The 15000-nt window shown below is 45.7% G+C and overlaps 1 protein-coding gene across 13 annotated transcripts in view; it reads left to right on the top strand.

Moving 5' to 3' along the window:
* The window catches only part of LOC125950829 (ELAV-like protein 3), a 42532-nt gene that overhangs the window by 14720 nt on the left and 12812 nt on the right, over window positions 1-15000 (top strand). For 4 of the 13 annotated variants that reach the window (XM_049679152.1, XM_049679161.1, XM_049679148.1 and 1 more), the window contains one exon: window positions 14011-14167. The exons of 2 other annotated variants lie outside the window; for them this stretch is intronic. The gene's annotated coding sequence lies outside the window, so the exon portion shown is untranslated. Of the gene's footprint in view, window positions 1-3323; window positions 3637-3694; window positions 4490-14010; window positions 14168-14497; window positions 14527-15000 lie in introns of those variants that run through there. 7 more of the 13 variants (XM_049679154.1, XM_049679150.1, XM_049679149.1 and 4 more) reach the window with 7 other exon arrangements.

Raw genomic sequence — 15000 nt, 5'->3', positions numbered from 1 at the left:
AGCCTGTATAGTTAGAAAAATTGGCTAAACTTTCCTGGTATCCGGTATAAATTGTAGTGCTAGTGCCAGCTTCGTGTCCATGCCTTACTGCAAGCGTCCTTTGAAACTAGTCATTTCGAACAATAGTGGTGCTTTTCATCACTGCGGCGATGCATGCTATGCTGCCCATCCTGTGGGGCACATCCTCCGGATTGACCCTGGAACGAAGAATAACATTTTACGCGCACGGAAATTGCAAAACCCACCCTGAGAGAAGCTGAGCAACGCGTCGCGGACGAGCCGAGCTTTTAGAAGCAAATTCTTTTCCTCACTCAATCCTCCTGCTTGGCATCGAAGGATGGTGTCAGTCGGGAGAAGTGAAACTTTTCGCACCAAAACCCCGGACTGGTGAGAACAGTAGCAGTAGCAACAACATCGCTTTCACATCATCGTTTTATGGTGGTCTCGTGCTAAGGAGCGCGCCGTTGATGTTGGAAGGATTCGTGTGTTTTCGGCTTTCGTTTTTGCGAGCATCTCGTGCCGCTGAATAGCTTGAGTTGAAAGTTTGCCAGAGTAAATTGCACAACTTTTGTCCAGTCCCCAACACTGCCTGCCTGTCTACACATCATCCTCAGGGTCGGTAGTCCCGAAATCGGGCGTGGCCGTGTGGCACAGTTTGCAGTCCCCGTAGTCGTCGCCGTCATCGCTCTGGCGTGAAAAGAAAGAAAGAGAGAGAGAGAGAGAGAGAGAAAGAGAGAGAGAGAGAGAGAGAGAGAGAGAGAGAGAGAAAGTGAGTGAGAGAGGACGAGAAAAAGCTCCCGCAAAATCGATGCCAACGCAAGGATGGAGGAACAACCGAGCGTGGCTCGTTAGCGACTTGGCTTCGTCGCTGCTACTGGTGCTGCTGCTGCTGCTTCCAGAGCTGCCAGAGCTGCCAGAGCCGCAATTGCATTTTATTCCTTGCCGTTCGCTGCAATCAAATGCAGGATTCCGCTTAGCAGAACCGCCGGTTTTTACTCCCCAGGCCTAGAGTCCCAAGAGTCTTCGTTTACGCCATTCTTAGTTTGGTGCTCATCACCCGTGTGCCTCGGTATGCCAATGGAGGCGATTGAGATGGCAGAATGCCAAGTCTTGAGGCCGTTTCTACTCAATGCAGCCGCACGAGGCTTTCTTTTCAAATGGAATCCTCATCTCCGCACTTCCCGCTCCGGCACTCTGGGCATTTCTGTTGGACAATGTCGTCGACAAAGGCTCAGATGGCCTCCGACAAATCGGAACATCTAGAAACCTGTGACCCGGTAAACCCGCCTACCAATGGATGTCCGGACTCATGCTGCCCCTGCTGCTCCTACGTATGGTTCGATTGGATGGAAAAGATGAAGGCCAACTCTCTTAGGAGAAAGTCCTATTTATGGCGATTATATTCACATTCGATAACTGGTGCGCCCAAAAGGGGTTGGGTTTCCTGTAGGTATGACCGGATATCGTTATTTCGAAGAAATTATTTGCCATGCAGCGTTTCGAGGAAACTATCCTTTGGGAATTTGCTTGGTAAATAAAATTTACAATGACAGTGACGTCGCTATTTAATGTCGTTTTTTGTTTGTAAATAGAAATCATACTACTAGAAAAGTACAAATCGACAGCATAGATAATGAATAAAAAGGATGCTTGCAGGATGATGATTAGGATCATGCCGATCTGGAAAATCATAGTAACCCAGCTCGATTGGTATGCAAGGCACGTTCGAGAGCATGCAGCTGGGCACATTCATAAAGGTTCATTCCAAGAAAGCATAAATGCTCAGCATTTCAGAATTCCAATTCCTGTAGCTGGTATAGTAAGCACGCATGTAAAGGAATGCAGCAATGGCCTACCAGGGTGCAGGGATTGCGTTTTATTGCTGTTCGGAGCTCCCAAAATGGCCAATGGGTCAAATCCATTAAACTGCATTACGGCGGCCGAACTGCAGTGCAGCCCAACTAATGTGCAATTTGGGCTGATTTGGAAGCTACCATCGGATCACCTTCGTAGTTTCGATAGACTGCTATGTTAGCTAATCGTTGGTTACTTTGGTTTTTTACCCCCCTCCCCTTGTCAAGCCTCTCTGCTCCATCATCCAACGTGTCTTCGCCTATTTATCACAATGAATGTACTTATTTGTCTCTTCAAAGCTCACCCGACTTAAAGGACACTTTAGTAGGAGCCAAGGGATCAATAAACCGTCCGAGCATGCCAAACCACACTGTGGATGTATGTGACAGTTCGGCTTGGTTCTTATGCATCGATGAAACGACTGGAACGACCTTAAGCAAGGAACCACCAACCGGTATGAGTCTCGCTTTTTCCGTAACTGGTACGGCTTCCGTACGGCAGAGGTATGAGTGTTCGGACATATTATTATCCCGCGCTCACCTCTCTTGTTGGTTCAGGAAGTCGGTCGAACGTCGAGGAACGGCAGTATGGCGTATCGTAATACTCGCGCCAACGTCATTATTTTGTGTGGTGTGCTTCTTAGGGATCGTAACCGCGTATCCATTCCAAATGCTGGTGCCCCAGTCCTTCCACCGTGGGATTAGGGGTCACACACACCAAAGGAGGAAGTTTGTTCATTCGGAGGTCATTAACCGTGTCGTGTTCGTGTGAGGCCGTTCCTTTGTAGCGTTGCCTGTTAATTAGCTTTATCCATCCTCTGCCACAATGTGTATTAACACCACCGGCACACAACCGTGGCGCAGTACGACTCCTGCTGTTGTATCAATATTCTTATGGGAGCGCCATGGTGCCAGTCCGGTATCCAGTGTGGTAACTTACGCGTTGGATTTGAAGTGGTTAGTGGTTACTTCCTGGATATTGCCCTAGAATAATTGGATTGAATCGACGAACTGTGTGAGTTTAAGCCGATCACTTACGCAGTCCTTCACAGCTTTAAGTAACCCACTCCGTAGTACAGGTAATCAACAGTTACAAAAAAATGGGAAAACTTTTCCTGCATTTTCAATCTTTTCGTATTGCTACTTTGAAAATAAGGATTTCGGAAACGAGCTAATAAAAAAATAATTCCTTGTAGGCAGATGAGAAAAACATGAAATGAAAATCCGTGTCCGTAGTACGTCGTTGCCATACCTACCGTAGTAAACTCACCATTTTCACATCATAACTAGCCAGCTACTTACCACGTTAGATGACTGACCGTGACCATGTGTTCGTGCGGACTACTCTTCGATTGTTGGCCGTGTGTGCGTGTGCTTAGTGCAGGTTCCTTGCTAGCATAGCGTGGTTCGCCGTAGGGAACCATGTCCGTGGCCGCCTGCGCCGGGAACAGTTATACGTTAACCGCCAACGGGTGTCGTAGGTGTGCGCTCCTTTAGCGAGGGTCTTTTTCCCCGACCGGCAAACCTTGCCCGGCTGGTTTTTCGTTTTTCCTTATTCTTGCGTTGCACGATCTTGGCGAGTATCTGTATCCCGTCGCTTCCATCTCGGTATATCGGGCTTTTCGCCGCGCCTGTCTCTGTTTCACCGTAACTCCCATTTTTCCACGTGCGTGCGTGACCGTGTGTGTGTGTGTCTGTGTGTGGGCCACAGCAGTGTGATATTGTGTCACCCCGTTCCAGGAAACCCATCGGCGCGCCATACTCGGCGTGTACCGCAAGAGAGGTGTGTGAGAGTATAGTTTTAGCCAATTGCTCTAACTCCGGAAAAATCACGGTTTCAGGGGCACGCCACTAACGAATCCCGCACGGGGTCGGATTAAGTGTCAAGAGGGCCATGTGAAGTAGCGAAGGGCTAAGACGAAAAATAGAATCGCGGAAGTAAGTTCGGTCGAAGTTCGTGCTCCAAACGCAACACGTGGTGCTGATGCTGAAGTTTCCGGCGGAGTAGGATCGAGCGTCAGCTGCTGGTGCGTGTGCTGTGGCCGCCAGCTCGGGTGGTGGTTCAGCACGCATGGATGGCATGTGCGAGTGTTTTCTCTAAACAATATCGAAAACAAACATTTTCTCTCGGAAAAAGAATAATAACTCGGTTACATAATCTGGAGCAGTGAATAGAATTTTCAATTTTCTGATGAGCGTAGGATATTCGATCGCAAAAGAATGCCGTTCCTCCAGTAGCTGACATGATACCAGTGTTAGTCTAGACTACGGTCGCACTGGATTTCTAGCTTCATTGTAATCGATTTTTACTCCCTGCGTCACTCAACGCCTCGTTTCCAAAAGGAATTAGTTATCCGTATGCATTGCGCCCGATCCAAAAACCCCCAAAACCTGCTAAATATAGGTATCCCCATGCAGGCACAAGGCTAGTTGTATTTATTCAATTATTATTAATACCCGAAGCGACGCAGCGTGTCGGTGAGTTCCCGTCGGTCTGCTTGCTATAGATGGTGGACGGACCCTCTTTTTCGCGCCGGTTTATGTGTTCCCCTGCTTATTCTTCCCCCTGAAAAGAGAAGAGAAGCCGCACGTTTCGAAAGGGGCGTACGAGTTTCTGCATGTATTTATTATTATAGGTGAGTTCGCACTTTATTTTTATCTTTTCCCTATTTTCCACGGCGTGGAAACACCACACGCTCACTCACTCTCACTCGCTCTCGCTGTCACTGGTGTTGTGGGTGCGCCCCTTTGATGGGCTGGTTTGGAGGTGTTTGGTTGATTGTATCGCGCCAAAGGGATCACTGTTTATAGATACACAAATTTCACCAAGCACTGCGTAAGATCTACATATTGAAAACGCATCCTATAGCAGTGTTACGGATCAACCACTTTGCTAAATTGGAGCATGTCGAGTCATGTCTGCCCTCTGGTATGTGAGACGCTTCCTAGACCAAAGATTAATGAATCGAAGAGATTCGCTTTGTGTTGATTCCTGTGCTCCTGTTGGGAATCATGTGACATCGTTTCCCGACATAGTTTACTGTTATTATGGCTTCTCATCTTGTATGTCGCCTGAAGCATTAAACGATTTGACCTTTTTTGATGTATCGCTCTCGAGGATTGAACGCGCAAGAATAGACGTGCTGTTTCCCATCTTCTCTGTCACATAATGCATATAATGTAGTACCATTAAGAGACAACATCATCCGCACTGCTGGCTAACACACTATTACCTCTCTCTAGGATCTCGATTGTACCTCCTTGTGACCGCCAATGTGAGGCAGGCGCAAGGATTCATTAATGTTCAATAGACAATTTATGGGATGGCGATAAAATTAGCAAAGTATCGTGTTCGGCTTCTACTGGCTTCAGCCTGGATTCGGTTTATTTTTATGAACTTCCTTCGTAGTGCCCCTAGGATTGGATTAAATGGCCATTAGCGGTTGTTCCAGGTTTAGCATTATTGGGTTGTGGCCGAACGCAAAAAAGCGTTCCAATTGGATCAAAGGATTATCTGCAATCGTTTTCGGGGGCATCGGCAATGGCCGGCGTCTAGTTAGGATTAGTCGCTATTGTCATCCGAACCCTACTGCGGATGCAAATCATTAACAAGGGTTTAATGATCCGTAAATAGAGGACTCCGTTTTCAATTGGACCTTGCAGCATCTGCGCTTAGTACGACGTGCTAACAATTTATTGTTGAATATCGCAATATGCAAAGGGTTACATTTTTTTCATTTAATTTGAGGTAAACCAGCTAGTGCACTAACGTTTTAGTCAATAGCCGTGGCCACACGGGGCGAAAACTCTAGCGCAAACGAAAAAATTAATGCCAAAACATTTACGCTTGCCGTTTACATGCTGTCAAACGATTATAGGTCCGTGGAGCGTAAAACCTAGAGTAAAAGCTGTTTGCAAACGGAAGGGCTCGCAATATGTTCTATTTGTGGTTTACATTGATAGATAGTGATCATTGCTAGTGTGTTCAATCCTTTTCTTCCACAAAACGATTTTAATTTCCTCAACCCGGCCACGTAAACATATCGAAGCGTAAACGATTTGGCATTAATTTGTAAATTTGCGCGCAAATTTTCGCTCCGTGTGGCCACGGCTAATAAACTATATGAAAAGGCCTGAGTAGTATGAAAAATAATGTGGCAGACGGCCTTGGCCATGCAATAAAATCATTCGAATTACTTCTTTGCTAAACAGAAGTTGTAACTTTTTAGCGTAATTTCATGTGGCAGGATATGTTGTAATAGAAAATCGTGATTTTCAAATGCTTTCCCTATCTATCGAAGTGTTGTCCAATCACTCTTCCAATACAGTCATGATGTGCATGAACCAAAGTCAAACCCTAACCACATAGTACTTGTTGGCGCGATTATACCGATGATGATGGTCACACTGATGGGCGCTCTGGCGATGGGAGTTCAAAAATGTCTAAAATAGAATTTGTGAATATCCGAGTATCTATTTTTGGGGTTCTCCTCAATATTCGACTGTAAACTCAACGCGACTCACACTGACACACATGTAGTGCTCTCGTTGCAGCACCCAGCGCGTTTGTGCTCTGTGTATTCTCTTCGGCATTTTGCTCTAAACTAGTTGAAACATCGCTACTGCTGCGTTTGCTTTCGTTGTTTCGTTGTCCAGACAAACCAGACTGATGAAGACTCGCGTGTAGTAGCTGAACGTCTCACGACAAAATCCACTGGCGATGATTTGAAGGATAGATTGGGAAAGTTTTGTCCTGCGGAAAGTCCCTCTGAGCCTTATAATCTGGCTTGTTCAAGCTGGGGTATCAGGATGATCTAGCATGGGCTCCTGCCATCTATGCTCTGTAATGCCGCGTGCGCTGGGCGAGCTGATGCGCTGACCGAGCCAAACGAAAGTTGCAGCCCATGCCCATGCCAAGATGAATCATGCCTTCAAACCGTGGCCAGCGTTCCAAATTGCACATCATCAAACTTGTCTTCCCTTGTTCGAACAGACGAGCAAGTTTCAAGAAGTATTTGATGACAGTTGGGTGGGCTGACGGAAAGAAATTGGTCAATCTCCAAGAAATTGAATTGTTCCTTGCGTCATCCTAGGCGCGAATTGGACTCGAATCAAGTTCTCCGCGAACCCTTTTGGCAAAGAATGGCCAGATGAAATCCAGTGGAAAACGGCACAGTTCTTTTGGTATTTTGAAGGATCTTATGTTGAAGAAAGCGACAGAATGAGTTCGTCATCTCTTATCTGGCATTCCAAAGGTTTGGTTTCAGCGAACAAACGGGATTGGTTTGGCTTCAGCTGTACATATTAATCAGAAACTGCAAAATTAAGATGACCAACTGAGACTCCAATGACCCCCTGTGCTATGTCAATCGTTGCACACCGAAGGACACCATTTTATCGTCTAAAGTCTTAGGATTGCCTGAAGCAATCCAATGATGGTTTTGCTGGATTTCAAATTTGTATCGCATAAACAAAAAAAGACTGATGAAGGCAAAACAAAAAAATGACAAAACTTATGCAAACCCAGTCCCTCGCTTGTACGTCAGGATTGGCGAAGTGCATGATCCCCCGGCTGGATTAAAAGTGTCCTGCCCTATAGCATCCCTGCTGCAAAGCTGGTGCATTTTTCGTAAGGTGTTTGTATTTGCCTTGTACCAGGAATGCGGAAGCATAGAGCTTTCCTTTGCAAGATTGTTTACTTTTGTAATTTAAAATTAAGATTTGCTTCTTGGTGAAATACGGTTTCCAACCAAACCGACGGTAGTGCTGTTTGAATTGATGTTCCAATTTTTTGCTGTTGGAATCGCAGAGTGCCTTGCCTTTTTTGTTGTTGTCCATGATATGCATTTTATGCTCGCCTTGTCGTGGGCCTCTCGAATGCTCGGTTGTTTCGTCGGGAGTTTTCAACCACAGGCTGCCGGGAATTTTCGGGGACATTATTCCGTCCGGCAGCCATCACCAGCGTGCGCTTCTTCGGTCGGATCCGAGGGACACCATCCCGGACGAGTGGCGTATGGAAATGAGGCCAGAAAATGCTATGCTTATCGGTGGTCTGTCGCAGGAGGCTTTGCTGGGAAGCTGGGAGTCGGAGCAAAGTATGCATAAATGATGCATTCGATGGTGCAGCACCATTCTGGCGAGTGTGCCATTTGGTGAGCACTATCCACATGTATTTGTGTGTGCGTGTGTGTGTGTGTGTGTGTGTTTGTCTGTATGTGTCGCTTGGATAAAAAGTGATGAATTGTGTGCTTAATGTTTTATGGTTTTCCCCTCGTTTCGCATATGCAACACATACACACAAAAAATGAGAGAGCATGGCAGGGCTCTTGTGCAGTGAACCTTGACTGAAGCGCATTCCCTAGGACATCCTTTTTACGATTTTTCTCGTTCTACTGGCGTACATCCTAGATAGTGAAGGCAATTTATTGCTTCTGTAAATATTGTTCATCGCCGTTATGTGCCGAACGAGCGAGCGAGCGAACGATTACGAACCATAAGGTACGGCGGCTTCTAGCTGGAGCCATTCCTAGCTGATGGTTTGCTATCGGTTTAAAGATTGAAAAACGTTCTATCGAGTATTTGAGAAAGATCCTAAGGTTAAGGGTACATCGCTACCGAAACGATGACAAGAATATTACTTTTTTGAATCGGCTTGTTTTTATGAATAATACCAGCGTGCTAGCTGGTACCCCGATCCAAAGTAATTAAAATGCGCCAGAAGTTAATCAAATAATTTAAAACATTCCTCATAAAGGGAATCGATCAGCTGCTGCTGCTGCATCCTTCAAATAGACACCCCAAACGTAGCACCACCGATGTTACCATCCCTTAGTACAATCATTATAAGCATCCCGCACAACGAGGAAGCTGGTTTGTAGGAATATCCAATTACATACTTCCGTGCACCACAGGACGCTCTATCGATAACCCTTTCAAAGGTCGATCTGTCTGATACCGTCACGTCGCGAGTGTGAAGGGTGCTACCGCGCGGCACCGCATGGAATATAATGAGTGCTGGTGCCCGGGGCAATGAAACATAGGAGACATGTCGCTTTGACATGGTAACACACCAATGTACGGTTGCACACACGCTGGAATGGAAGGAACATGGGCTGACTGCTGTGTGTGTCACTTCCGGTTAGCACTGCGCCGCGTGTCGGTCGGTATGTTGCGTGAATTTCCGAAACTCAAACTCAGAAGTTCGCTGACCCATTCGGAACATGGTGAAAGGCCACGCGGCCTCATACGCTCGCTCCCTCTTCCGTCTCCGCTTGTATTCAGTGAACATGTATGCGTAAGAAACGTCAAACAAACACCGGGCGCTCTTGAGCGTGCTAAAAATAAAGCTGCTCACAACACGACACGATGCTGCTCGCCATGATGCTCGTGCGAGCGTTTGTCTGGATCGCGGAGGGAAATAAGGTTATGAATGCTTCTTCCCCCAACCGTTAACATATCCAACCGTCCCCGTGCCATCACATCGACAGCTAATTGTTTCGAAATTAAATTCAAACACCCTGTGTGTGTGTACCCATCACGTTAAGGCAAACTTTTCCATAAATACGACGCGATTAGCTTGCCTTTCCACGGCATTAATAAGGCCGTCAATCGATAATCGATCACAGGCCGCCGTCCTCCCCAAATACCAACCGCACCTTCAGCTGCGTCTCACACTATCAGTTTGATTACGTGCATATAATTATTAGGGCAATCGGAGCATATGGTGGTGTTGCTGCTGCTGTTTTTGGGTACGACGATAAGGCACATAGCGTATCTAATGCGTTGTGGAAAAAAACTGGAAATCAAGCCTGGGTCCCTATTTATTGGAGTGATAAATCATGTGTGCGACCAGGAGAGATCCATTTGTCCGTTTTGAACGAGGAGTAAAACGGCCTACTCCTGCATATTTGTCATCACGGTGAGACCGCAAAATAATTAAACTCATGCTGGAGCCAGCTTCGGGTTTGTGTGTTATTTCATGCAAATTTTAGGGTAAAATCATTCCGCGATTAAATTATACGCCAAAAGCCTTTCTGCAGCGTGTTACGCTTATGCAAATGCGCATCCGGGTGGCTCCTTCCGGGCTCCGAACATATTTCGAAGAAAGGTTCACCGCATATTACCACACAGGGTGGGCAGGTAGAAGGCTGGCGGGCAGGACTGGCGCAAATGGAATCCACTCACAAATCCATTCCACAGCAAACGCAAGGTCTGTGACTGCTGGTACTAGCATCCACCACAATGACAATGGTGTGTTTGAGGATGGCGCATGTGTAGGATGTGTCCTTTTAAATCAACTTCCTCTCATATCGTGGCTGATGACGACGACGACGACGACGAGTGGCGTTGCTTCACTAATCAGTTGAGACTGTTTGCCGACCGAGTGAGCACCGGTCCCGGCTGATTACTGCCAGGATGGGTTGTCAGGGTACGTGCGCGCATATCTACCAGACGAGGTTGCCAGATTTACCGGAAATAACCACGATGGTTTGGATGGATCGCGCCTGGTGTGTCTGTGTCGGCACATTGCGTCACACTTTGCGGGCGTTCCGGCAGTCCGTTAAGCCTCTTTTTATGGATACTCAAGCCCCTTAGGCTGAGCTGTTATTCGATCCTGATGTCTGTGTGACAGCAGCAACACCAGCGAAAGCGCGCTGGCGGTATCGATCGTGATAAAACGGGGCACACTCTACTACGCGAGGGCTACGTAAATAACATTTCGCGAGATAATACCCAATGAGTGCCCGAGAGCTAGAGTCTCGCGACCTGCGATATTTATGTGCTTGTATCGGTTCTCGGCTTCTCGTGTACAGCTTGTATTTATGCTGCAGGTGCAGCAAGGTGATGATGATGCAAATCAAGGGAATGGGGGTGGGGGGGGGGGGGGGTGGTTCCGTACGTATTAGATCCTTTGCGCATAGAAAATGAACCCCTTGGCTGCTACTGCCCGAGTGCTTTCTACGCTAAGGGAAAGGGCACAAATCGATGAGCGATGAGCACGCCGCGATACATCGCGCTGGTAGTGATAATCTTATCAATAATTTAGCACCAAGCCAACGCTCTCTAGCGCTCGTTGTGGGAGTGTATTTCGATAAGAGTCCAACATATGCCAGGCACCATATCTGCGTCGCTGATAAAGCACATTCGGAAAGGAGGCCAGAAAATTGTGATGCTGTTCAACTGGTTTTGGATCCTTCTTCCATTCCATTGGGTTAGCAAGCATTATTTGCACAAATCCCGCATAATTCCCGAGCTAAATCTATATTCGTTTGAAGACACAACACACATACACGCACACACGCTCTCTGGCTCCTGCATCGTTTGGTGGCTAGCATAATATTTGGACAAACGGACCGAGGAAAACATTTGCAGACCAATACCCTACACGACTGCCACACCATGGCGCGGTACCAATCAGCATGAAATTCGAAAAGCGGAGGCTCAACCGGTATTCGGCCACATTTATTTGTATGTTTGTTAATGAATTATGTACGAAGCAAATAATAGAAACGACACACTATGGTCGGTCGCTGTGTGACGACCTTCAGCTTCTACCTAAAAAGCAGTTCAAACGAATAATTCGTAATGTTCCTACCACAGCGGGAAGGTTATGCTACCCTATTGTAATGCTGCTAATGACAGATATTATGCTGCTGAATTAATGCGACTTAAATTGTTCGGCATATCCTTGCATTTATTCCTTTTTGACATGCTTTTATCGAACATATAGTCATTATCCCTTACTACGGAATAAAAGAACAATTAATGGCTGTTTAAAACAATCAGCACCAGCGGAAAGCTGTCTTTCCGGACTAAGTAGAATTACAATTAAAGGCAATCCAATGAAAGACCAAATATGTGCAAAAATATTTAATTAAACAAAATTTCATTTCAACATCAATTGATTAATAGAGACAATTTCCAATTTCTTTAAAACTGCATTCAACGCTGCATGCATGCGCTAAGCTCTCTGAATCGTTCATTGATGATAGTGTGTTCCATTTTGATTGGCAAATGATTAATTGCAGCGTCATCAACTGCCTTCGCGCGATGTGGCGCTTCTGTAGACCCGCGGCTGTAGATCAATCGTTTGGCGGATGCATTCCATCCACGACCTTCGGCCTCATCACTTGCTCAGGACTCTGCTGGCCCTTTTATAACCAGATATTATGATCATTTGTTCCAGTTCTGTCGCTCACAGACACACCCTTCTCGCATATGTTCACACAAACCCGAAGGGGGGGATGTCATGTGCAATTCATCCATTCCCATACCACAAGCTGATTGGTGAGGCCATTTTTCAAACGACAAATGCTCCCATCTATCACTAGACCCGTACGTCGTAAAGTACCGGAAACCGCTGGACCGCGGACTCATCCCGAGTCAGGCATCGTGTCCTTTTAGACGAGATACACCGTTCTATCTAACCGTTCATAGCGGATATCGTCATCGTAAGAGCGGTAACCAATGGTAACCAACAGTTACTACGATTTTCGCTATTTTCCGGCTGATGAGGATTACGGGTAGAAGATTACAATTTCCTTCTCCATTCGTTTCAACTGTTTGTCTCCAGAATTATGGCGTTGTTTCCAAATGGATTGTATTTACTATGTCGAGGTTACATCCATTATGGTACACAAATCGGGATCAGAAATATGTTCGCTTTCATTCCTAGTACCTAACAGATGCATCTTGGTCACCTCGGTTGTCTTCTAACGGTACCAGGCAGATTATCGTCTATAATAGCTACGGTGGACCAAGGATTTAACCAGGAAATGTTACTTACGATGCAATGCAGTTTCCGTGCACCAAACAGCACACTGGCAACTTACATTAATGGCGGTGCTAGAAGCCAGTTCTCATACGATTAGTTTACAAACATTGTTTAGAATCGTGTCTCTTACGCTTCAATGTATATCGAGTGTGTCCCTCATTCCGATGTAGATTATGTTTGACCATGTTTTACTACTTCGAGAAGGGCACAATGAGAAAATTGTTCGCTCGAGCTGTGGTAATGGAAAAACAGAAAGAAATAAACAATAAGTAAGTACACAAACAGACACGTCACCGAAGGACGGCAATACAGCTCGTTTGCATCTGCCAGGCTGATTCTAGGACTGGCTGAAGGTAGGACAGCAAGACCTTACATGTGCCAAGCATAAGAATGAGTCAGTATTGATCGGTTGGTTTGCGTTGTATTCGCAACTCAAACTGCTACAGTACTCAAAATGGCTAGAGTCGTTTACAGATGATTGGTGATCAATGTTCGCTAATGAGACATCGTCCACTGAGACATTTAAAAATTAAATTTAAATTAAAAAAGTCCCCATTTCATCATTTTGATAGTTTTCTTCCATCCAATCAATCATCCATATTAATGTATCACGTATCAAGATTTTAGCTGGTTGTCAAGTGAAAGAAATTGATTTGCCGCAATTTGATCCAAAATCACGATTCACACTGAATCGGTGGCTATTCCAATTTAATTAAACTTGTGTGCCGTGGCGTCGAAGCGTGAACGACGGCGAGACTTGGTGTCCAACTATCAGCAGCATGATTTTCTTCCATCTCTTTGAAAGCGAGGTCATCTACAAAGCGCTAGCTACGTGGATCATAAAAAAGTTCTCTCCAAGTACGATTCTCGCCTACGCTCTTTATTCAACTCTTCACCGTGAACGAGGCGAACGGAATCGTAATCCTACCGAACCTTACGCTATCCTACCGGAAAACTTTGGCACGGTTTCGTATCCAGAAAGTAGTGCATAAAAGCAACTTCATCACACCGGTACTCATCAGCCTCAGTGCAGAGTAGGGAACGTCTGATGAGTGTGACGAGACGATGCCAAGATGTGGGTACAATGCTGCAGCACTGCAAGACAGTGTGCAGTCGATAAACATTTGCTTGGCCCGGTGATACTCATCAAGACAATCGTTTTATGCGGGTTCGTGCCAAGCAATACTCGGAATTGCTTATTCTCAGCAAGTGGAAGCCATCATCGCTTCAGTGCTGTGTACCTTTTTATCGTGATCAGTGGCGAGTGGCAAATTGTTTAGTCTGATTAATCAGCTATCCCTGAATTGCATCGCAAACTACGTCTCCTACGTCAATTCATCATCTGCATGTTGTTTTCAATTTTGGTTTCTTTCTTTTCTACAGATAAACTACTTGAGTGAAACTTCCATTTTGAAGACATTTTTGTTTGTTGGGTGTACGGCGCATTTCCAACGGAAAAGAAAACGAATGATAAAATCCACACCCCCTCTCTCTGACTGGTCTGAATTCTCTTTCACTGGAGAATAACATACAACGGGTGGTAAGTGATTCAATTTTCACATTCTATTCTGTGCGACACGATGCTCGCAGTCCCCTGAGTGAGATGGTTGATGCCGATTTCTATATAATTATTTTGAGAAAAAGATTGTAAATCTTGAATGACTGAAGAATGTGTCTGTTTGACGTTGCTACAATTAATAGACTTGTTTACTTGTTTCGTCTGAAACAGAAACTGACGATCCTTGCTACCACCATCGTTTTCAAACTGATATCCGGTTCGTAGCATTTTGCAAATATCAGCTACCGGGTGTGAAGCCAACACACTAATCCAATCCAATAAGATACTTCGGTCTTCGGTCAGTTGAAACGACCTTCTCTGTTGAAGGCAAATCTCCGTGGGTAAGGAACCGTTAAACCAATAAAAACAGCATGCGACACGATCTCCGTTGCGTGTGTGAGCTCAAGTAGCAATCTCACCAACAACATCCCTATGGCACTGCTGTCGATGATGGCCCTTTTTGTATGGTTAAATACAGTTCGGTCATAGGGTTGACAGCAGAGTAAAACGAGAGCGAGAGAAAGAAAAGAGAACCCCAAGTATGCAGGATGGACAGAGAATTTGAAATCATAACATCGAAACACCGATCCGATAGAACACGATTGCGTCGGTTCTCTTTCCGGTTGGGGTTTCGATCATGAGCTTTTACCGAGTGCTCTTTAAGCTTTTCGAGGTTCCAAATCTACTCGACCTATGCGGAACAAACAAGTAAAATAAAGTAAATCATGATGGAGACGCCTGGTGGTGGATCATTTTTTATGGAGGCGGCTGATGTGATTCCAATTAATGCTTTTCTTAACATCGATTCAAGGCGA

Source organism: Anopheles darlingi, chromosome 2 (assembly GCF_943734745.1).
Source record: "Anopheles darlingi chromosome 2, idAnoDarlMG_H_01, whole genome shotgun sequence".
Classification (NCBI taxonomy): Eukaryota; Metazoa; Arthropoda; class Insecta; order Diptera; family Culicidae; genus Anopheles; species Anopheles darlingi.
This window is presented reverse-complemented; position numbering and strand designations above follow the sequence as displayed.